Source organism: Hippopotamus amphibius, chromosome 3, assembly GCF_030028045.1.
Source record: "Hippopotamus amphibius kiboko isolate mHipAmp2 chromosome 3, mHipAmp2.hap2, whole genome shotgun sequence".
In the NCBI taxonomy this organism is placed as follows: domain Eukaryota; kingdom Metazoa; phylum Chordata; class Mammalia; order Artiodactyla; family Hippopotamidae; genus Hippopotamus; species Hippopotamus amphibius.
In genome coordinates this window covers 85,712,016-85,736,089 of record NC_080188.1, presented here as the reverse complement: position 1 = coordinate 85,736,089, position 24,074 = coordinate 85,712,016, and the positions used below count along the sequence as shown (strand labels likewise).

General features: G+C 46.3%; 1 pseudogene; it reads right to left on the bottom strand.

Annotated features, from left to right (window-relative positions):
• Positions 1 to 394: 394 nt before the first annotated feature.
• LOC130848483 (CDK5 and ABL1 enzyme substrate 2-like) overlaps positions 395 to 24,074 on the bottom strand; it is a 49,330-nt pseudogene continuing 25,650 nt past the window's right edge.

Genomic DNA, 24,074 nt, shown 5'->3' with positions numbered 1-24,074 from the left:
TGCTGTGTTGGCAGGACAGGTCACTTTGCAGAAGAGCTGCCTGGAGCCTAGCAGCTTCATCCTTTGAGCCCCCCTTGGAGCCCATCGAATGTGGGAGCCACCTTGGGGAGGACAGGGCAGAGGCACTGCTCAATAAATAAGGTTGCATACAGACCTGGGCTTCGTACTCCATCCTATAGTCCACTTCCCCCCTCTTAGGCCAAGCGAGTGACTGAGGAAGAAGGCACAGCGGCCAGTGGCATGGGAGCAGCCATCCTGCTCCCCTGCTGGGGTCTGGCCGAGTTGCTAGTGGTCAAGTGCACTGACAAGGGCTGGCATCTCCTCTCTGCAAAAGCACCAGTGCACACAAGTAGGATGCAGGGTGGGGCTGTCCCTGAGACCCACCAGTGACAGTTTAGGGGACAGCAGTAGGGAAGCAGCTTAATGGCCCAGCCAACACCGTCCTTTTAGACAGTAGCTGACCTGTGAAGGAGAAGCTCCAGCCCTTGGTCTGCAGTGTTGCTAGTGGGGCAGCAAGTGGAAGAACTGGGTGACCGGTGGTGGGAAGAAGCTGGCAGTGCCAGGCACAGACCTGCCCAGAAGGACAACGATCAGCCCTTGGGGTCTGCTTGATGTGGTGGCTGCCCGTGCCAAGGCGGCTCCTACTCCCTGCCTGGGAGCAAGAAGCCTGGGCCCCACCCTTGTAGAGAGGCAGGGCGGTGAAGTGGTGAGTCTCCTCCCCGCTGAAAATTTCCACGTCTCAAAATCCCAAATAACTGAGATTAATACTCCAGCAGGTTAACTCCAGCCATCCAGTGTGTGCGATGAGATCCTGAAGCCCGGGTCTGTAGGAGATGTTCGTGTGGAGGCTATGATAGTCGTAGAAGGCTGGGTGATGAGAAGGCAAGAAATGCTATAAAATCAGCATTCACCACTGCACACTATAAATCAAAGTCCTCGTGCCAGACCAGTCACAGGCATAGGAAAAAAAAAGAAACAACAACAAAACCCCACATTTTGTTCACGGAAGAATGTTACCAAAACTGGGTCCTGTGCACTGATGCTGAATAAAAATACGGAGATAGAGATTTGGAAGATAAGAAACAGGCTTTTTATTTTCTTTGCCAGGCAAAGGGAAGACACAGTAGACTAGCATCTCAAGAACTGTGCCTGCCTCCCTTGGAGAATAAGAGAAGATTTTATACGTGGGGTTCACAGTCCAGGGTACGTGATAAGGATCAAAGTAGTGAAAGCCTTACATTCATTTTCCTTTGCATTATTTCAAAACAGCCATGGCTGGCGACAGGTCGCCCAGTAACTGGGGTCCATTTGCTTCTGGTTTGCTGGCTGGCAACCTTCTTTCTGAAATGCAAAAGCTACTGCTGCAGAAATCGGTCCATCGAGAAACCAAGCACCACATGCACCATCGAGAAACCAAGCACCACACGCACCACACTCGGAGGGTTGGAGAACTCAGGTTTATTATTAAGCCTGCGGCACCAGATGAGCTAATGCTCCAAAATTCTGGGCCCCGAACTCAGAGTGAGCTTTACTTTTATAGTGCACATGTTTACAGAGCATGGGCGTTTCCAAACAGAAGCTTACAAGAGCAGGTGCAGAACATTCCATTTTTTAGCAAAACATCTTAAAGTTTCATTGGATTGTTAGGTCATCCTGTTTTTCTGTTTTTCTCCAGGCAGCAAGCATATTTCACAAAAGCAAAGCAAGCATGGAGTTATTTTTAGCTGAGTGTAAGTTTCTAACTTTCCTCTTCACTACAGGGGGTGATTTGTCACAAGGGGCACAGAGAATATAAGCAACAGGATGTGATAAGATTAGGGAGTGAGAGGCACAGGGTGTAACTCACACTCAGGCATGATAGGTGCTGAATGTAATTTACTTAGTATCAGGGAGTGAGGTTAGCTTTGTGAAGCACATATCTACAGACACTACAGATTAGTGACAGTTAAAATAAAACAAGGCGTGATTAAGTCTTTCAGGCCAGGTTATGTTTCTTCTCTAGCCTGTTCACTGTTCCCTTCATTTTCCTGGTTACCAGGAGAGGAAAATAAACCTCATTCCTATTTTTGGTGCAATAAAAATGCAGGAGGTTCTCAGAAATACCGTGGTGATGTGGTGTGCTTTGGAATGGAAGCCACATCCCTCCAAGGAAGCAAGGGTGTGGAGTTGCAGAGGCCCCTGCCAGGGAGGGAGCGCATCCACACCCAGTGCCTGGAAATACGCCCTGGGCCGGATGCTCCAGGAGCACCCGCAGAGGCCGGGTGGGAACTGCCGCTGAGGCGTCCATAGGGAGTAACACCTGATTCTCAGGCAGGTGGAGAGCAAGTTCCAAGGCCACAAGCACTGTGAACTCAAACCCAGTTAGATCCCGTCTGTGGAATGGAAACCTTCCTTCTGACTTGCCCCTGAGCTGCTTCACATTATTCTGGCGAGGTTGCTGCAGGTCCCTGCGGCCTGGCCAGCAGCGCACAGGTGCCAGCGCACCACGGTTCTGCTTGTTGGGCTCGCCCTGCAGGACCAGCTTCTCCAAGTACATGGAGGCGGTGGACACCATCCTGGGCTCTAAATCACACTCCTCCGACAGGTTCCTCATCTCTCGTTTGAAACTCCTAATATTGCTCAAAATCAGCTGGATGTGCAGGAACTTCTCTGGAAGGTCCGGAGAGTGTCCTACTCTAGCTCAGAGGGCCTCTTGTGCTCCATCACCGCGGTCCTGCTGGATGGGAGGATGAGGATGCCCTCCTGCTGGCCGTGGGGCCACTGGGGATCATCAGGAGGTGGGGGCTGTGCCCCAGGGCATCCCCCGCAGCGGCCCCTAGTTCCCAGCCAGCCGGAGCCACCCTGGGGGGTGGGCAGATGGGTCTGCATCTGCACCCCACAGAGTGCGGGGCCACTCGGCCGGGCTGTCCGGCTTGAGCATGACCAGGGCACGGGTAGGTGCAGGAACTTGACGCAAGACACAACCTTTCCGTCCGCTCCCAGCTCTATGCCAAGTGGAAGACCCTGTTGGAAGACCCTGTCGGAAGACACAGCAACGCCACAGGATGGATGCCTCTGCTTCTGGCTGTCCACCCTCAGGCCACTGGCCCACAGGCCTTCTCCCCAGGGCAGGACTGAGAAGGCGAAGGCTGCTGGGCGCAGGTCAGCACAGTCCTGTTGTGCTCGGTGTTTACTGCCTTGTATTCTTCAGGAAGGGAGTCTCCTTCAGGCCTTTGTGTCTCGGGATCCGGATACATGTTTGGTTTTTTGAATCGAGGCACATCCTGCTGTGTCTTCCAGAACTTCGAGGGAGGAGTGCTGGGAGGAGACTCACCTTCTCTGATGCTGCTGGTCCAGGCCAAGGCCAAGCGCCAAGTCAAGGGCGGGGGTGGGGTGTTGGTAGCAGGACTGAACAAGCCCTGGGGCCGGAGACCCTGCCCATGGGTCGGGGCAGGGGGTGGGGGGGTGTTGCAGGTGCCTATCGATTTTATGTATAGTAGTTTCTATCTATAATCCCAAACTCCTAAGTTATCCCTCATCCACCTTTCCCCTTTGGTTACCATAAGTTTTTCTTTTCTATGTCTGTGAGCCTGTTTCTCTTTTGTAAATATGTTCATTTGTATCATTATTTTAGATTCCACATGTGATATCATATGATATTTGTCTTTGTCTGTCTGACTTCATTTAGTATGATCATCTCTAGGTCCATCGATGTTGTGGCAAAGGGCATTATTTCATTTTTTTTATGGCTGAGTAATATTCCAATATCACTTCTTAAGCAAAGACTTCTGAAATCATCCCACTTCCATCCTCTCCAGTGTTCCTCACTTGCTCCTCTTGGATCATCTGTTACAGCACATAGCAACTTGCCTCCTGCTAATCTGGCTATTTATCTACCCAGACCACCTCTCCCGCCTTCTCCCTCACACACCACTCTCCCACTTGCACTGTGTTATTTGCATCCCTGACCTCAGGATCTGGTTTTCTTCTCTACCATCTCTCATCCCAGATTACCTTTGCTAGGAAACCCCCTCCCCTGCAAGATCAAGGCAAGCACTGCTGCTCACCGAGCACTTTGGTCCAACCAGCTTGACCTACCAAGGAAGAGGGGCTGGACATTTCCCTCTAAATTGCTGGTTCAGGAATGCTTCCACATGTCCTTGACAACAGGGATTCTATTGTGACGTACCAATACCTAACCTTGGAAAGAATGGCACAGAGAAAAGTATATAAATTCCTAATATCTGGAATCCAATGTGTTGTTCAACCTATTAGTTAATTGGGTGGAGCCACACGTGACTGCTCTTTGTAGATGCTGTAAGATTCTAATTGCATTCCTATTCCCCACAACCAAAAGTTCACATGATATCCGGCAAACCACCCATGTCTAGTTTTTTGTTTTGTGTTGTTTGCATTTGTGCTTTAAAAAATAAACCCACAGATATACATAGGATAAGTAAACCCTTTGGAATTATTATAACTTGATAAATAATTAAAGAACCTGCTCTAGACAATGAACTTTTAGCATTTTCCATTGTATTGTAAAGGAGGTTAAAATGATTAGAGGAACACTTTAATCAGTTTAAACACTTTAGTATTATTGCGAAGCTGCTGAGAATCTTATGAAATATCCATGGTAATGACATGTTCCCTTTATGTATTGAAGATAGTATTATCTGTTAGAAAATAGAATAATATACTAGAATGCAGAAAGGCCAATTAAAAGTTAATAAACTCACATAACAAAAAGCTGAAAAAGGCACCCTGGGATTGTTTGTGTCAGGAGTATAGCATTGCCGTCAAGGGCTTGCATGGATTCTGCATACGTACTTTTTGGCCCCAAATTTGGGGATGGGAGGCTATAAAGAGCAGCATTTTGCTTCATTTTATCTTCCCCAGAAACTCCCTTAAAAACTAAAAGAATTGTAAATTAAAAAATGAAAAACTTGCGAGATATGAAAAAGATATTTAAGTGAAAAATAAGGGATATGGGAAAAAAAGACATTCAAAAGAAGAAAAAGAGAATTGGTAGCACAGTGAGAATCAGAGGGTAAAGAAAAAGGCCAGCCAAAGTTATTATGAGAATTGGCAATGTAAAGTTCTTTAAATAAATCACAGGTTCTTAGAATCATAAACAAGGATAGGACAAAAACCTGCCATATTTTGGATTAAGAAACTAAGACCCAGTGAATGTAATGGCTTTGCAAAGTTGACGTGACAAGCTGTGATTGGTGATTCAGAAATAACACCTGCATCTTTTATGTCATCTCTCTACCCAGCTTAACCTAACTGGTTTGAATGTTGCTCTAAACATTCTTTAAATTCTGTTATTTATTCATTACATAAGCCACAAGTATCTGTAGAGAACTTACTACCCTGGATTCAGGTGTCCTTCCTCCCCGCAGGCTGCTTCCTATTGTGATAAGGTTTTGACTTTGTGGTACCCACCTGCCATCCCCCCGGGGGGTGACACAGAGTTCTGGTTGTCCTCCACGGCCTTTCATATCCAAGAGCTACCAGGTCTGGCTGATTTATTCTTTGAACAATTATAGCCTTAGCAACTTCCTTTGCCTTTTCATCCCATGATTAATTAGGCCCTAATGAGTGCTTGTACTGACCATGTGTGTAACTTCCTAACTGATCTATCACCTGTGGCCTCCAGTCCAGCCTGCTCACTGATATCAAATCTTCTTGTATTACTTTTCTATTTATAAATCCTCAGAGGTTACCATGAAGTGATAATCTTATCACAACGTGAAATACGAACACCTGAGCAGGACACACAGTCTCTACAGTCTGGCTGCTTCTGGTCACCTTCATCTCTACCACTGGTCCCCTGTCCCCTAAACCCTTACTGGACCTAAATGGTTTCTTTAATGCTTCATTTCTCTTGCTGTTCTTTGCCTGCTAGTTGGCTCCCTACAGGCACTGCCTCTGTTGGGAGCTGCCCAGCAGAGACACCCATGTGGCAGGGGACTTGGGGAGGCTTTGGACAACATCTCTGAAGGAACTGAGGTCCTTAGTCTCGCAACACCTGAGGAGCATGTGGAAAAATGAAGCCCCAGTGTTAAATATTTTTATCACCTTGGGATAAGGACCACTTTTCTTTTTCTTCTTTTTTTAAAGTTAAAAAAATTTTGTCCACATTTAAAAAAAAATTTTTTAATTAAAAAAAAAATTTGGCCACCTTTTTTTATTTTTTGGCCAGGGTGGTATGTGAGATCTTAGTTCCCCAACCAGGGATTGAACCCATGTCCCCTACATTGGAAGCACAGAGTCTTAACCACCGGACCACCAGGGAAGTCCTGGGACTACTTTTCTAAGTATGATATGAGAGCAAGAAACCTTCAGGGAAATGTCTAGGTCAGCGAGACATTTTAAAAATCTTTTATTTTCCTGGATAGGTGATGTTTAAGTTTTACTAATGTGCACATTATAAAAATATTAAAATCACATATCAAATATTTCCATTTACTACTAATGTATTAAGTAATAAAGTACATTTGTATATATTTTATATATACATATATCTTTTTAGATATATATGTATCTTTAGACAAGATAACTAATGATTATTAAGTAGAATAAGAATTTAAATATGAATGGGAAAACAAGATATACTCCTTCTACCAAGAAATAATTGTCTTCCTCTCCAAGTCAGATACAAAAATAAACTCAAAATGGATTAAAGACTCAAATGTAAGACCTGCCACCATAAAACTTCTAGAACACATAGGCAGTATGCTCTTTGATATCAATCTTAGCAATATTTTCTCAGATATGTCTGCTTAGGCCAGGGAAACAGAAGCAAAAATAAACAAATGGGATTACATAAAACTCAAATCTTTTGCACCATGAAGGAAAATATTAACAAAACAAAAAGATTGCCTACTGAAAGAGAAAAGATATTTGCAAGCAATGTATCTGATAAGGGGTTAAAATCCAAAATATACAAAGAACTCATAGAACTCAACATAAAAAATAAATCCCCCAAATAGGCAGAAGACCTGAATAGACATTTTTCCAAAGACATGCAGATGGCTAACAGACACCTGAAAAGATGCTCAACATCACTGATCATCAGAGAAATGCAAATCAAAACCACGATGAGCTATCACCTCACACCCGTCAGAATGACTGTCATCAAAGGAACACAAATAACAAATGTTAAAGAGGATGTGGAGGAAAGGAAACCCTTATATACTGTTGATGGGAATGTAAATTGGTGCAGCCACTGTGGAGGACAGTACTGAGGTTCCTCAAAAAATTAAAAATAAAGCTAACATATGCCCCAGCAATTCCACTTTAGGATATTTATCCAAAGAAAACAAAAACACTAATTCAAAAAGATATCTGCACCCCAGTGTTCACAGCAGCATTATTTACAATAGCCAAGATATGCAAGCAGTCTAAGTGCCCACTGACAGATGAATAGATTTAAAAAGATATGATATATATATATATATATATACATACATGTATGTTCTATGTATTACTCTGCTATAAAAAAAGAATGAAATCCTGCCTTCTGTGACAGCATGGATGGAACTTATGCTTAGTGAAATAAGTCAGAGAAAGACAAATATTTTATTTCTGTGTGGAATCTAAAAAACAAAACGAATGAAAGAACAAACAACAAAACAGCCACAGACTCATGAATACAGAGAATAAACAGGTAGTGGTCAGAGGGAAGGGTCGAATGGGGATGCCAGAAATAGGGGAGGGAGACAAGAGGTACAGACTTCCAAATAAATGATAATAAATGAGTCACGAGAATGAATGTACAGAGTGAGGAATACGGTCGATGAGAATGTAATATCTTTGTACCGTGACAGATGGTAAATAGACTTACTGTGATGATCGTCTTGAAATGTACAGAAATATCACTCTGTTGTGTACCAGGAACTAACATAGTGTTGAAGGTCAATTATACTTTGAAAAACCAACAAACTCATAGAAAAAGAGACCAGATTTATGGTCACAAGAGGCGGGGGGGGGGGGGGGGGGGGAGGCGGAATTGGATGAAGGTGGTCAAAAAAGTACAATGTATCTGTATGAGATAATGCATGTTCATTAAACTTATTGTGATAATTCATGATTGTAAGTCAAATCGTCATGCTGCAGCCTTACATTTATAAAGTGCTATGTGTCTATATCTCAATAAGAGGGGAAGAAAATAAAATAAAATCCTGAAAAAAAAAAATTGTCCTTAACAAGTGGTTTCCATTTTTCCAGTCTTTTCCCTTGGACGGTGCAGGGGTATGCCTGTGTGTGTGTGAGAGTGTGTGTGTGTGTGCGCACACATGTGTGCACAGGAAGGGGTGAGTGGGTGGTTCCAGAGTTGTGCTCTTCTGTAACCTAATGTCCCCACAGGTGGACACACAGGTCAGTCCTGCATCCCTAGTCCCCTTCCCCAAGGTTTCCTGCCACAGCTCCATGCTCCTTTCCCTGGAGCCCATCTCACCCCAGCCCCTTCCCGTGATACACCCAGCCCTGCCGCAGCCCCACCGGGAGCCATCTGCCCCTCTGGCTACGAAATCAGCTTCTGAGCAAAGAAATGAGGCCAGGCCACTCCCTCCCACTCCAAGCCTGGGCTGCTTCTTCTCAAGAGAGAACCTCTCAGGGCAGGTGGATGAGTTACAGAGGTGGCCTTGACTGTGCTCAGTCCAGATGGAGTTTTGAGCTGCAACAGCAAGAACTGCTATAGCTTGTGTGAGCAGAAGAGGCCTTAACAAAGCACTTGGGGGCCTTGGGAGCCGTAGGAAGGTCAGTGTCTCAGGCTGGGGGTTCTGGAGGCAGCACAGACTTTAACCACCCCTTGGGCTCCCCCAAGAGTGAACCCTGACTTAGCCCCTGAGCAGGCCCCCAGCCCTGGCACCTCTCATATTCAGCTTCTGTGGGGGGGGAGGGGCTCTGCTTCCCACCCAAGACCCCAAGTGAGGAGAAGGGGAGGAGCCCTCCCCTCCTTCAAAGGTTGGAGTGAAGAGGAAAATTAGAAACTTGCATTCAGCTAAGAATAACTTCATGCTCATTCTGCTTTTGTAAGATATGCTCGTGGCGCCAAGAAAGAAACAAGATGACCTGGCAATCAAATGTAACCATAAAATGTTTTGATAAATATGGAATGTTCTGCACCTGCTCTTGCAAGTTTCTGTTTGGAAACTCCCCATGTGCTCTGTAACTGCTGGCAGCTTGTAGAAACCAAGTAACCAATCTACCAATGCTAACTGTAACCAAGTGCACTGACCCCTATAAACTTAAAGCTCACCCTGAGCTCAGGGCTCAGAACTTTGGAGTGTTAACTCATCTGGGGCTGCCAGCTTACTAAACCTGAGTTCTCCAACCCTCTGAGTGTGGTGCTTGGTTTCTTGATGAATTGATTTCTGCAACATTTCTGGAGGCCTCAGAAGATTCCAACCATGCTGGCCCCTTAAGCCGCCAGACCAGTAGCTAGGCTGAGTCAGAGTGAAGGAGCTCCGAGACGAATGAGGAGGCACACCACCTGATGGTATTCTGGGTTCTCTTTTTACCAGTGCTCTGACTCTCCAGATAGCCAGGCCCTGACTGGACTCAGTGGAGGGATGGACCAACTCACCAGGAATGGCCACAGGATCAGGTAAGGCCCCAGGACACTGAACCTAGTCAGGTCCCGTCTCTGGACAGAAGGGGAGCTTGATCACCTCCTATGGTCTTCAGTAAGAAGACCACCAGTTAGGGACCTTCCCAGAGGGGGGAGGCACCCAACAGTTAGGGACCTTCCCAGAGTGGGCAGGCACTGTGATAAACACTGGTCTGAATGTGTGCATGAGTGAGCGCCCTGGCTTGTCCTCGTCCCAGAGTGATTGTGTGGCTCCATGGCCTTTGTGGCTGCTGAGTCCTAGTGGGTCCTAACCTGCAGTTCCGTGGTGACCTCATATAGCTCAGGGTGGTGTCTGTCTCTGGGGGACCCAGTGCCTCCCTGCGAGTCAGATCCAGGTCAGGAGTTTATACTGACCTGCCAAAGCTAAGAGGCACCTAAGTTCCCCATGGGGACACAGCCAGGTGGGCACCTGAATGGTCTCCTCTTTTGAGGGGGCACCCACCTTTGTTTGTTTTTGCACCATTGACACAGGGCAGGATAGACAGGGAGTGGGGGAGACGATTACTGATTTGATTTAGAAATTGTGTAGGTCCAAACAGCCCTTTTGCCCTAGGGCCCTCTGCCAAGATTATTTTCTTAAAATAATCTGTCAGCTGACTCTTTGAGCCAACTTATTGAGTAATTAGGTTTTCCCTGAAAGGCTTGCCCCTTTCGCCAGACAGATCTGTACCTCATTCTCCCTCTTGGTCCCCTGGGCCAGTCCGTGTGGAGCGGCACACTCTGTCGTGTTCTTGCATACGTTTGGATTCTCATTATGAGGCTGCCTTCCTCTGTCACCTCTCCTTCACAATTCCCTGATTCCCCAAGGATTTCAGGCTTTTCACTTAAGCAAGAAGTACGCATACTGCTCCTTCTGCCTGCTCAGTGCCCACAAGAGGGTCAATCACCCCAGACCCCCTCCAGAGTCCCACCCGACATTATTCCTCCACGAACCCCATCACAGGGGACCGCCTCCTTTCAGCCCCATCTCCCTGAGACATTTAATGATCAGGGCCATCTTCAAGGAGGCACATAGTTGTGCTATCTGGGAATACTGGGCTTTCCAGGAGTGGCAGCATCAGTGCTACCTAGGTTATAAGGCCCTAAGACAAGGCCCTTCCCGTGCACGCCCCTCTCCTTCCTAGTCAAAGAGGTATATTACACTTGTCAGCATGGGGGGACATTCCTCTAAGCTGACTGTTTTGATTGTGTGATGAAAAACTTTAAGAAAGGTTTTTCCAGAGACTATGGGGTTAAGATGACCTTGGGAAATCTCCGCACCCTATGCGAGTTAGAGTGGCCCACCTCAGGGTGGGATGACCCATGGAGGGGGACTCTAGACCTTCCTATGGTTAGCACTGAGTACTGAGTGGTGACAGGGACCCCCGGGCACCCAGACCAGTTTCCATACATAGATTCCTGGTTGCAAATCACCATTCAGCTCCCTTCTTGGGTTCCGTTCTGAGTGAATAGGCAGGGACAGTGTAGGATCTTCATGGCACAACCAGGTCCGAGAAAAAGCGGAGAAAACCCAGTAAAGGTTATCCACCAAGGGAACCCCCGATCACGGCTGTGAAGAGGTCCTAGATGAAATCTACTTGAGCAGGCCAGACCTGACGGACACTCCCCTCCAGAACCCAGAACTGGAACTGTTCACTGACGGAAGCAGTTTCATCCAGGAAGGACAATGCAAAGCAGGCTATGCAATAACAACAACAGAAGAGATAATAAAGGCTGAGGCCTTGCCACAGGGGTGGTCAGCACAACAGGCTGAGCTATGGGCACTCACCCAGGCACTAAGGCATGCCGAAGGAAAGCAAGTCAACATCTACACAGACTCAAGGTATGCCTTTGCTACTCTGCATGTTCATGGAGCCATCTGTAAAGAAAGGGGACTACTGACAGCAGGGGGAAAGAGATCAAAAACAAAGAAGAGATCCTTCAGCTGTTAGAGGTAATTTGGAAGCCTTCCCAGGTGGCAGTCATCCATTGCAAAGGCCACCAAAGAGGAGCTGATCCAGTCAGCAATGGAAATTGGTTGGCTGACCAGGCAGCCAAGGAAGTGGCGACCCAACCGAGTCCCACATTGGGCCCTGAGCTGATCTCTAAGGTCCTCTTGACACCAGAATTGCCCCTGTCCCTGAGATATACCAAAGAAGAAGATCAATGAGCTTTAGGTGAGGGAGGAACTAAAGGAAAAGAGGGCTGGTGGAAGCTTCCAGACCAAAGACTCTTCGTCCCCAGTGCAATAGCAGTCCAGCTGGTGAAGCAACACCATGAGACAACTCACTTAGGGAAAACTGCACTAGAAAGTCTCCTGAGCCGCTACTATTTCGTTTCTAAGCTCCCAACCCTGTGTGCCCTGATCAGTACTAGGTGCATGACTTGTGCATGAAAAAATGCCAGCCAAAGACCAAGACCCAGCCCAGGGGGACAGACAGTTGGGACATTGCCCTTGAAAGATTTAGAAATGGACTTTACTGAAATCAAGCCTTATTGGGGCTATAAGTATTTTCTTGTGATACTCTGCACCTACTTGGGATGGGCTGAGGCCTACCCCATGCACACTAAATGGGCACAAGAGGTGGCCAAAGCCCTACTAAGAGACATAATCCCCAGATATGGGCTACCTCTCTCCATAGGGTCTGACAACAGGCCAGCCTTTGTGTCTGAGATAGTCCAGACTTTGTCCAAGACACTGGGAGTCAAATGGAAGCTCCACACCACTTAGAGACCACAAAGCTCAGGGAAAGTTGAGCGCATGAATTGGACCCTCAAGACTATGTTAGCTAAACTCTGTCAGGAAACCCAATTACCTTGGGTCCACATGCTACCCCTAGACTTGCTCCAGGCCCGATGCACCACGAGGTCCTCAGCCTCCTCTCCCTTTGAGATCTTATATTGGAGACCTCCTCCAGTGATAGGGAAGCTTAAGATAGACCCCCAACAACTAGCAGAACTGAAGATGTCTTGATACCTCCAGGCCCTGGGAAAGGTCTTCCACCATATTACTCGAGAAACCTCAGAAAGGACTCCCATTCCCTTGGGCGATTGGGTTCATCCCTATCAGCCAGGAGATGAGGTATGGGTAAAAGATTGGAGGAAGGAACCACTTCAGTCAGTTTGGACTGGCCCTCATACGGTCATCCTGGCGACCCCTACTGCTGTTAAAGTTATGGGAGTCACCCGGTGTATCCACCACACCTGAGTGAAGAGAGCAGCACCTCTAGAAGGGTGAGGGACCTGGACTGCCAAAGCTCATCCAAACCAGCAGCTTTGGGTTTTCCTATGGAGACAACCGAGTCCCATCTGAGATCTTCAGCCCTGCTCCAGTCACTCCAGGCCCGACTGGTCTACACACAGCAGAAGCTTGAGGAATTCGACAAGCGACATCTGAGAGTCAGGGTTATGATGACACCCTGTCTTGTAGGGACTGGTTGCACCACTGGCCTTGATGTTTTCTATAGGCCAAACACAAGGGGTCGTTTTGGCTACAATCTACCCAAAAGTAATGGAATTATTAAGTGGAATCAAATGTTTTGTGTAGTACCGATTTATATCCTATTGAGCTGTAGTACATTGGAAAGTAAAATAGACCTCTCGTGTACTCCATGCATCCGTATGACTAGATCAGGTCAGGGGGTCACTTGGACCTTACTTTACCATACTCACTTCTCCTGCCAAGGGGAGGTCCAAGGAAGCTGTGAATATAACAAAACAACCTATTCTATTTGTCAACAAGCAGGCCAATATATCTGTTTTGACCCCCGATCCCCCTCACCAGTGAAGATTGGTCAGAGGTCCGGCACCGAGAAGGAGGGCTTCTGATCAATCAGACACAAATTACAAATCTAGAACATCCGGTGTCGGTACACTTTGATGTGTGTGCTGCTATTAACAAGAACCCTTGGGTAACTATAAAATGTGGGGGCTTCTCATGGGAACAAGAGTACAGGCTCAATGACAATATATGTGTGAACAGGCCCCAGCCCACTCCTCCTGCTATAGTAGCCACTGGGCTTATTGCCCTTACTGGAGCTGTGTCACATGGGCAACCCGGGAGAATCAAAGCAAAACAGCTCTCCTTCAAAAGGGAACTGTTGACCCCAATTGTAAATTAGGGATGTGTACTCCTGTCAATTTCACTATCTTCAACCCCAGAGACTCAAAATGGATAAATGGACTCAAAATCGGTATTTATATCAATGGGAGAGGTGTTGACCCAGGAACTGTGTTAGATTTCTGGAGTATTTCTGTTCCACTCTGGGCTTCTACACACAAGCTCTTCCATTCTTTTTATGATGAGATAGAAAGTGGTCCACCTCCTATTTCAGTCAAAGCTAAAAACCTATTCATAGCCCTAGCAAAAACCATAGGCCAGACATTGATGATTACTTCTTGCTATGTGTGTGGAGGAACTACTATGGGAGAACAATGGCCCTGGGAAGCTAAAGAATTATATCCCCAGAGACCCTTCAACAACTCAGGGGTATTCAAGACAACCAGGTTCAGGGTTTGGCATTTAAAGACTTCCATAATTGGCAGGAACTGTCTGGCGCAGTGGGGCCCATTATTCAATGTTCCAATAGGAAACCTCACTTGCCTAGGCCAAAAACACTATACTACAACTACTCACACTTCTGACTGGTGGGGAAGCCCAAACTATGCAGAGCCTAATCCCCACCCTCTAGCAAGCTTCCCCAATTTAAAGACCAGATGGAATGACTTGTCCACTGAAGGCCAGTGGCCTGCTCCAGAAGGATTATATTGGATTTGTAGGGCTAACTCATATTCAGTCTTGCCAGCCAACTGGACAGGGGCATGCATATTGGGGACTATCCTCCCCTCATTTTTCCTACGTTCCTTAGCCCAAAGTGAATCATTAAGGGTCCCAGTTTATGAAGTCAGAGGTCTCACCAGGAGGCACAGGTCTCTATGGATAGGAAACTGGAAAGATGATGAGTGGCCTCCTGAATGCATAATCTAATATTATGGGCCCGCCACTTGGACAGAAGATGGGTCCTGGGGCTACCGAACCCCAATTTACATGCTTAACAGAATTATCCGGCTCCAGGCAGTGGTTGAAATCATTACTAATGAAATGGCCAAGGCTCTTAATTTGTTGGCAGGACAACAAACCAAGATGTGTAATGCTATTTATCAGAATCGCCTGGCCCTAGATTACTTACTGGCTGCAGAGGGGGATGTCTGTGGGAAGTTTAATCTCAGTAATTGTTGCCTACAAATAGATGATAAGGGCAAAGTCATAGAAGAAATAACCGACAAGATGACTAAAATAGCTCATGTCCCAGTCCAGACTTGGATGGGATGGAATCCTGGAGAGCTATTTGGGGGTTGGTTTTCTTACCTAGGGGGATTCAAAACTCTTGTGGGAATAGTCCTACTCCTCCTTGGGACCTGTCTCCTTTTACCTTGCCTCTTGACATTAGTCATGAAGATAGTTTCCAGCCTTGCTGAGGCCACTGCAGATAGGAGGGCCACCGTACACCTCCTAGCCCTGAAAGGTTATCAGCCCTTGGGCCTAGAAGATCAAGAAGTTGATGCCTTATAAGATTTAAGGGGCATCAAGAGGGGGGATTGAAGAGGAAAATTAGAAACTTGCACTCAACTAAAAATAACTTCATGCTCATTCTGCTTTTGTAAGATATGCTTGCTGCACAAAGAAAGAACAAGATGACCTAGCAATCAAATGTAACCATAAGATGTTTTGATACATATGAAATGTTCTGCACCTGCTCTTGCAAGTTTCTATTTGGAAACTCCCTCACTCTGTAACTGCTGGCAGACCACAGCAACCAAGTAACAAATCTACCAATGCTAACTGTAACCAAGTGCACTGACCTCTATAAAAATAAAGCTCACCCTGAGCTCGGAGCCCAGAACTTTGGAGTGTTAGCTTGTCTGGGGCCACCAGCTTAATAAACCTGAGTTCTCCAACCCACCGAGTGTGGTGCTTGGTTTCTCGATGGACTGATTTCTGCAACAAGAGGAGGTGCTCTATCTGCAGCTGTGGGTTGTTGACCTCTCTCTCCCATGCCAAGAGACGGGTCCCCACACACAGAACATAGGCCCTCACAGGGAAGACACTCAGGGCTCCCCAGGGAGAGAGAAAGATGCCCATGATGGAACAAGGAGTGGCCAGGGTGGAGAGCAGTGAGGACCACGGGGCAGGGCCGCCACGGTGTGGGCAATGCTGTAAAGGATAGGGACTCAGGCTCAGTGCTGGTTTGTAAGAAGTGGCCCAGATTCTTCCCAATGTTGTTTCCATTAAAAACTAAATTCTTCTCCAGAAACTGACTTTCAATACTGACCACAAAAAAGACCCCCCCACCCCCACCCCACACCGTGGCTGTGGGAGCCTGAGATGCTATCTCTGGGTGAGTGCACAGGGGAGGTGGGAGGTGCCCCAGGGAGCTCAGGGCAGCTCACTTTGGCTGCCTTGGAAGAAGTAAGCCCCCTTCTTGGGCCCCCTGCCATGTGGTCCAAGGATGAGACAGCACTATGCACGGAGCTCCAGCGTCAGCTCTCAACACTCAGAACCTCATTGTCCACAGGTGCAGGGTCATGTGCAGTGCCAGGGATGCCCTGGGTCTGGTGGCGTGAGCCCCAGTGCTGTTCCCCACAGGTGGCCAAGGGACACCCCACCCAATCAGAATGTGAAAAAAGGCGCTCTGGAGAATCATCTGAGCCTGAGGGAGTTGGACCCTCAGCAGAGGGAACAGAGTGGGCAGAGGTGGGGAGCCCAGGGCAGCAGTGGGGAGGTCATATCAGCAGGTACAGCTAAGGATGATTAAGTCCTTACCTGGGTCTCTTCCGGACATGAATCATCTCATTGAATCTCTGAACAACTCCAGGAAGAAGGTAGAAACACAGTCCCTGTTTGACTGAAGAGGAAATGGAGCTTAAAGAAACTGCCTCTTTTTCTGCCCCACAGAGAGGCAGAGGCAGGATTTGAACCCAGTGTTCAGTAGATGCCTGCAGGGCCCACCTGACAAGCAGGCTACGACCAGATGCTGCAAGGGCACCGCTCAGCTCTGGAGATACAGGAAACTTTACTCCTGGTGCCCATAGAGAAACCTCCTCCTGCCCAGATATCAGCTGGTCCTGGGACTGGAAGGGTCCCCAGTGCCAGGGCAGGCCGTTCCTAGCCCCAGGCATACATGATGACCCTGGCCCAGGCTCAGTGAGTTCTCAAGGCCTGGGGATCTGATCTCTGGAGGAATCCAGGGAGGAGCAGCGTGGAAGGAGCACAGGGTCCAAAGGCAGAGAGACTGCAGTCTGGTCCCTACTCAGCCTCTTAGCTGGGTGATCCCAGCAAGGCTGTGAGTCTCAGTGGCCCCATCTCTAAAGTGGAGAAAATAACTGGCTCTGCTAATGGGTTTGGGGAGAATTACTGGAGAAATGCCTTGTATAATTCCTGTCTGGTGCCTGGGGCACATTAAGAGTCAAATGGAAAGCAGTTGTGTTGGTGACCCTTTATCCAACGTGTCTGTTTAAATCTTTGTTGGTGTCATGTTTAAGAAACTGATGCCAAATGCAAAGTCGTGAAGATTTGCTCCTATGTCGTCTTCTATAAGTTTATAATTTTAGATCCTAAAATTAGGTCTTTGATCCATTTTGGATGAGTTTTTAAATTTTATGTTAGGCAAGGGGCCACCTTCGTTCAGACACTCATGATTTTACGTGTCTGTGTGTATAAGGAGGGGCATCTCCCATCCAGCGCATCCCCTTTGGTTCTTATTTGTGAGGAGTTTTCATTAGATTCCAAAGCATTGAAGAATAAAAGGAAATTAAAGGTTTTAAATTCAGAGTTTGTCTAACTCCTAAGTCACAGTTTTTCTACCTCCTCAGGCTGTTTCAGATATGTGTGTGGGGGAGGGGTGGGGGGACAGGGAACTCCTTGAGGTTGAAGGAGGAAACTCATCAGGGGACTGGAGGGTGCTGGGAGAGGGACTTGGTGTCCCAGGGCAGGAAGCAGCTCTGAGTACTCATCCAGCTGAGGGGAGTCCTGCAGACAAGGCACCATCTTCCTCTCCTGCCAGGCCTGCGTCACTGCCCCTCCGGCTCTGTGGCTGAGGAGCTGCTGTCAGGCAGGATGAATTGAGTGATGTTATTGACATTAAGGACCCAGATTTCACCCCTGCAGCCGAACGGAGGCAGAAACACCTGGCTGCTGAGCTGGCCATGTTTGATCCTAATCATTGTCTAGCTGACTTTTTTGAAGATGAGGCAGTTAAACAGGTTTTGGAGTATAATCCTTGGTGGACTGATCTATATTCGAAAATGATGGCTTCTTTGGAAAAGAGTCAGGAGCAAGAAAATCTCACTGTATTAGTGCCTTTTTCTGAAGAAGAGAAATATCAGCTATGAAAATTTGTCAATAAGTCTCACCTGCTGGACAAGAGAGCCTATCGTCGTGTACTACGGTTTGATCGATATCCTTCTGTCATATTTCTACGAAATTTGTGTGATTGAAGGAGAGAAGGATGTAAGTGCAAGTGTGTCTGTGCATGTTGGCATAGACTGTTGTACAGAGTAAACTCTATCAAGGTCATGAGGGAGACCAGTCGTGATTAGTTATTTAGCGATGCTCCAAGCAGAGGTGCACAGGTGTGTTGGTGATGGGTACCAACAGGAAAGCATCATGCTTTTATTTGGTCTTTTTTACTTCTCTCTTGGCATTAGTCTATCCAGTAGCAGAGTGGGGAAGTAAAGCTGAAGGAAGAGAAGAAGGGTATCCTGAGCTCTCATCTCTTTTAGGAGATGAATAGACCAAATGAGAGCTATTGCCACATGACACTTGACATTGGCAAGGGGTAAACTTTACCCATTTCTAGTCTTTTTCTGAGCTGTCTGTTAACACATGTAAAGCATGGTGTTTTACTGGGAAAAAAAAAAGGGAATCTGAGCATTTATCTGCAGGTGTCCCTCGATTTAAATAGTATTTGTACTTCTGAAAAATTGTATGTAAATCACATTTTAAAAACCTGAATTGTATCTTTTTGCTATTCAATGAAATTCTGTTGTAAAAGTAAATCCTTTTGTAGAGTATGTTTTTTTCTTAAATGATCTTTTTTAAAAAATATAGGCTGTATTGTATCTCTTCTTAAGCCACACTTTATTTTGCAAATGAAGAGCTAAATTTCTTTCTCACCTATATCACTGATCGTAAATATATATTTAAAAAAGGCTGGAAAACCAAAAAAAAAAAAAGGAAATTAAATAATCCTCAAAGAAATTCTCTGAGGTTATAAAACATGCTCTGAGGAAGATTAACTGGTAAAACTTTTAATGTGGGACAGTGTGACTGTCACAAGCAACCATGCACTGCCCCCTGGTGGTCACATGAGGAATGGCAGGAGTGTTCAGGGTTCCCTGGTTCTTTTGCAAAGGAATCCATGTCCAAATCTTCGCAGGATTGCAGGGAGGTAAAACCAAATTTGTAAGGTTGAATGTTTTCAAGAGATCTTCTAGTGGAAGCAACTGTCTTGTTATTTCACACTCTGGAAAAATAGGCTTCTTGCCAAGTGCAGTATATCAGGGAGCATTTATGGAGCCCCTGAGTCAGGCACTGGGCTCCAGGACAGAAGGTCAGTGCCCCCCAGCACCCACAGGGGGTGGGGTGGGAGTATTGGTAATACCTGGTCTGCATCACAGCTCTGTATGTCTGCTTGAAAGAAAACAGAATATCAAACCAAAGCATATTCATGGAATCCTTCCAATTATATTAACACTAAACCATTTCATTTTAATTTGAAAATGATCACTTAGCATACCTATACTTTCATCTAAACTAGATGGGATCATCCTATATTCCTAGTTACTTTTTCACTTTATATGAGTGCTTATCCATGTCATTAAAACTTTTTGAAAATATGATTTTAATACCTGCATAGTATTCCTTAATATCTTCTACATAAATTACATTTCAGCTTCAGCATAGAAATATAGTGCCAAAAAAGTTTTAAATTTTAATCTAAAGCTTGCTTTTTAAATTTATTTTAAAGAGAATTCCTCTGGAGAGCTAAAATTCTTATGAAAAGTAAGTTTGGATTTGGATTCCTTTTTCCTTTCATCTATTAGGCCTTATTATCATTTACTTCTAAGGACTCGTCCACTTTCTTGATATTTTTGCATTTAACTGTAATTTTTCACTGCTATATTTTAAGTTTGGATTTTAAGAATCTCAAGAAGGACCCCTATGTACATAGATGCAGAAATTCTTAACAGAGTATTAGCAAACTGAATTCAATAATACATTAAAAGAATCTTGCACCATGATCAAGTGGAATTTATTCTAGGGATGCAAAGAGGATTCAGTATCTGCAAATCAATCAATGTGATATACCACATGAACAAAACAAAGGATAAAAATCATAAGATCATCTCAAAAATCACAGAAAAATCTTTTGTCAAAATGCAACATCTATTTATGATATCAGCTCTCACCAAAGTGGTTATACATGGAATATACTAAAGGCCATGTAAAAAGAGCCCACAGCTAACATCATACTCAGTAGTGAAAAGCTGAAAGTTTTTCCTGAAAATCAGGAATAACACAAGGATGCCCACTCTTACCAATTTTATTCAACATAGTATTAGAAGTCCTAGCCAGAGTAATTAGGCAAGAAAAGGAAATAAAATGCATCCAAATTGGAACAGAAGTAAAACTATCCTTATTTGATTATGACATAATATTGTATGAAACCCTAAAAACTCCACCAAAAATAACTATTAGAACTAATAAAGTTTGCAGGATATGAACTCAGTATACAAAAATCTGTCAAATTTCTCTACGCTAATAATAAACCATTAGAAAGAGAAATGAAGAAAACAATCACATTTATAACTGCATCTAAAGAATAAAATACCTTGAAATAAATTTAACTGAGGAGGTGAAAGATCTATATACTGAGTCACGGAGTCTGAGACATGGAGCCTGGGGCCACACAGTCTGGGTTCAAATCCCAGCTCACTCACTGACCTGCTGAGTGATCCTGGGCAAATCACGTAAAGGCTCTGAACCTTGTCTTCCTCAACTGTAAAATAGGCACAAAACCAGTATCTCCTCACAGGATTGTGAGGCTCCAAGGAAATGCTTATTTAGACCAGGGGGTTGGATAAACTTCAACAGCGTATCCTTGTATAAAACAATCCTGGAACTGCACCCTCCTGACCCTGTGGCCTGGGAGCCGGATGGGGATGGATGAAGATGAGGGCAGAAAAGCCAGGGAGCTGGACAGAGTGCTCATTACTGGATGTGGGTCAGGAAGGGGAGGCCACATCCTTTCCAGACCTGAGAGTGGGGTCTGTGCCAAGGTCCCAGGGGAATGATGATCAGAAGTCATAACTCTGAACCCCCCACAGTAGGGATGGAGCCTTCCTGGCAAGAACATGTCTCTCTGGTCCAGGTTCAAGTGTAATGGAGTCCTGCTCCCAGAGTTCGCCATCTCCCTACCAGGCAAGGAGCTGGCAGGAGTGAGAGGGGGGAGTCTATTAAACCACAGGTGTCTGATGGTCAAAATGACAGAAGGACTAGCACAACATTGAAAATCAGCTGCATTCCAATAAAAGAAAAAAAATGACCCAAGAAGGGATGAGGCAGGGGATGAGAAGAAGAAGCAATGAGCACCTCTCAGGCCTTTGGGAGAAATTTGTCAGAAATGTCTCCACACCCTCAGTGGAGCCCACAGGAGGGAAATGAATGGAAAAGCAGTCTGCGGAGTCTAATCTCTCCACTACTGGCCCCAGAGATGTGGCTCCCAGTCCACCAGCCCTATTGTGCACAGCCAGACACCAAGAGGAAAAAACATAGGCCCTGCCTTAGGAAGTCCCAGCCAGACTCCATGTTGGGGTCATGGAGCATGGTCACATGGCCATTATACACTCAGCCCCTCCTCCACGCTCACATCCCCTGTCCTCACAAAAACATCCATGGGTCACTGCCTAGGGCTTTCTGGGGCACTTGTGCATACTAGAAATTGCAACAGTAAAGAGGGGAGAAGACACAGATGGGAGGCATGACTGTGGGGTGCTCTACAAGTTACCAAGGACCTGAAGTCCTTGATGCTTAGGATTTTTAAAAAGGCTTCTTAATATGTAAGTGGAGAAAGGAGGCCTATTTAGTAAATGGTGCTGGGACAATTTGGTATTCATATGGGAAAATAAAGCTGGATCCCTACCTCCCAAAACACCCCCAAACCACTTACAGACACATTAAGTACCTACATTTGAAAGAAAAACTTCACAACTTTTAGAACAATTTTCGATGAGGGAATATTTTTTTATAATTGAGATATAGTTGATTTACAAGTTGTGTTAGTTTCAGGTGTACAGCAAAGTAATTCAGTGATTCAGTGATTCAGTGTCTGAGGTGTTTCCTCAGATAAAATCCACTCCCTCTGGGAGGCCACTGGGCGATGCCCATATCTCAGAACAACTGACAGTCCTGAAAGCCCATAGCACCCTGTGGCAGTGCTCAGCGGATGTTTGTTGACTGAATAAAATGGGACACAAGAAGCAAGTCTAGAGGCTGGGAGGGGGGTCCTCAACCCTGTCTTCAACCAGGAGGTCTTGCTCCTTTTTGGTGTGGGTGGATGCAACGAGGGCTTGGGAAGGGAAGAGGTGTGTCACGAATTCTTTTGTAAACAGAGGAGGATGGGGTGTGGGAAGAGGATGTGAGCAGGCACATCCCAGGAAACTGAGCACAGAAGATGCAGCAGCTGGATCCTCATCCCTGCTCTCCGGGCATCACACTGTCTCCCACCTGGGACACAGGGTGAACAGCTCAGAAGTTTCCTGGAGAGGATGGTCACATGACTTGACCTGGCCAATCTGCATGTTCCATCCTCCCCAACCATCGTGATTGTCTCAGGGCTGGGTAAGTGGCCAATAAGGGCCCAGGGCAGGGCCTTGTGCTAGAATCCTGGGGAAGAGGGGCTCTATTTCTATTGGGAGCTGAGGGGACATGACATCAGCCTGTGGCAGCTGGTGGCCATCTTGCTCCCACCAAGGCAGAGCCACCTGTGTGAGGAGGACACCAGTAAGCAGAGCTGAGAGGTGGGGAGAGGCTGGTTCCTGCTGACATCTCTGAGCTCTAGGTACAGCCCTGCTGGATGCCTCTGCCTGTGAACCTAGTTACCTAAGTCATTCTCTCCTGCCTTGTTAGCCTGTTTGAGCCCCTTTGGGTTTTCTGTCCAGCTGGCTAAGTGGAACCCCTGGAACTGCTACTATGTGGGTTTAGGTCAGCTTCAGGGAAGAAGTTCCAGATAACACTGGAGGCTCCAGTCCAATCTGGAGATCCAGATGGATTCAAGCAGTATCTCTTAGGGCCAGCTATAAATTTTAGGATTATCCAAATTAATCCTCACAGGATTAATCCTGCTAAGGTAGCAATCGATGTCCGCATTTTAGAGGACAAGGCTGAGGCTCAGAGAACGGAGGTAACTGGGCTACAGTGAGGAAGTGTGGAGCCAGACAGAGCCCCAGATCCTGCTGCTTGAACTCGGGGAAACCACGTGGTGTGGCTTGTCTGTGTGATGGTGCTAAGGCACCCAGCAGAGCTCAGGCCAAAGTGACTCCACAGGCGTTATTGTGGCTGGAGGCTTCTGGCCATGGTAGGGGTGAGGTGAGGTTCCTTAGGTTTTGAAGGCCCACTGCGTTCAGGTTCAGGGCTGTGCAGAGAAGAGGAGGCAGAGGCCTGCCCCGGAAGTGTTCACAGACCAAATACGGACAATCCAGATAGTCAGGGCACCATGGCACCTGAGCTGCTTTCACAGGTGAAGGGTGTGGGGACAGAGGCAGAGACCCAAGTCAGCTGGGGAACTGGTTAAGGACAGAGAATTTTCAACTGAGACTTGAAGTTAGTTGTGTGTTTGGCTGAAGTGACAGAAATCCCTACTGAGAGTGGCTTAAACTGTATAGGAGTCTAACATTTAATGTTTAAAAACAGTGTGAGAGATGGGAGGTCCAGAGATGGGTCTGGTGGCCCAGTAATTGCCACCCACCTCTCTACTCCACCATTACCAGAATGTTGATGTCACTCCCTCATGGATGCAGGGTGGCTGCCTCTGCTCTAGCCATCACCTCTGCCTAGATAACCCTCCATCCAGAAGTAAGGGGGCACCTTCTTCCCTGCTCACCTCTTTCTCTTCAGAAATGAAAATCTCTCACAAAAGCCCCTGTAAACATCCTCTAATATCTCAGTGGCCAGATCTGGGACACATGTGTCCTTGGCCCCACCAATCAGTAGCAGGGGAAGTGGTTGCCTTAACAGGCTGGGACCAGCCATGATTTCTCCACATTGAGCATCCACAGGAAGAAGACTGGGTGGGTTGGGCAAAGGCCCCTGTGTAAGCAACCAACACGGTCCTGCCGTAAAGAAGAAATGCATAACATCAAAAAAAAAAAAAAAAAAAAAAAAAAAAAAAACCAATCCAAAAATGGGCAGAAGACC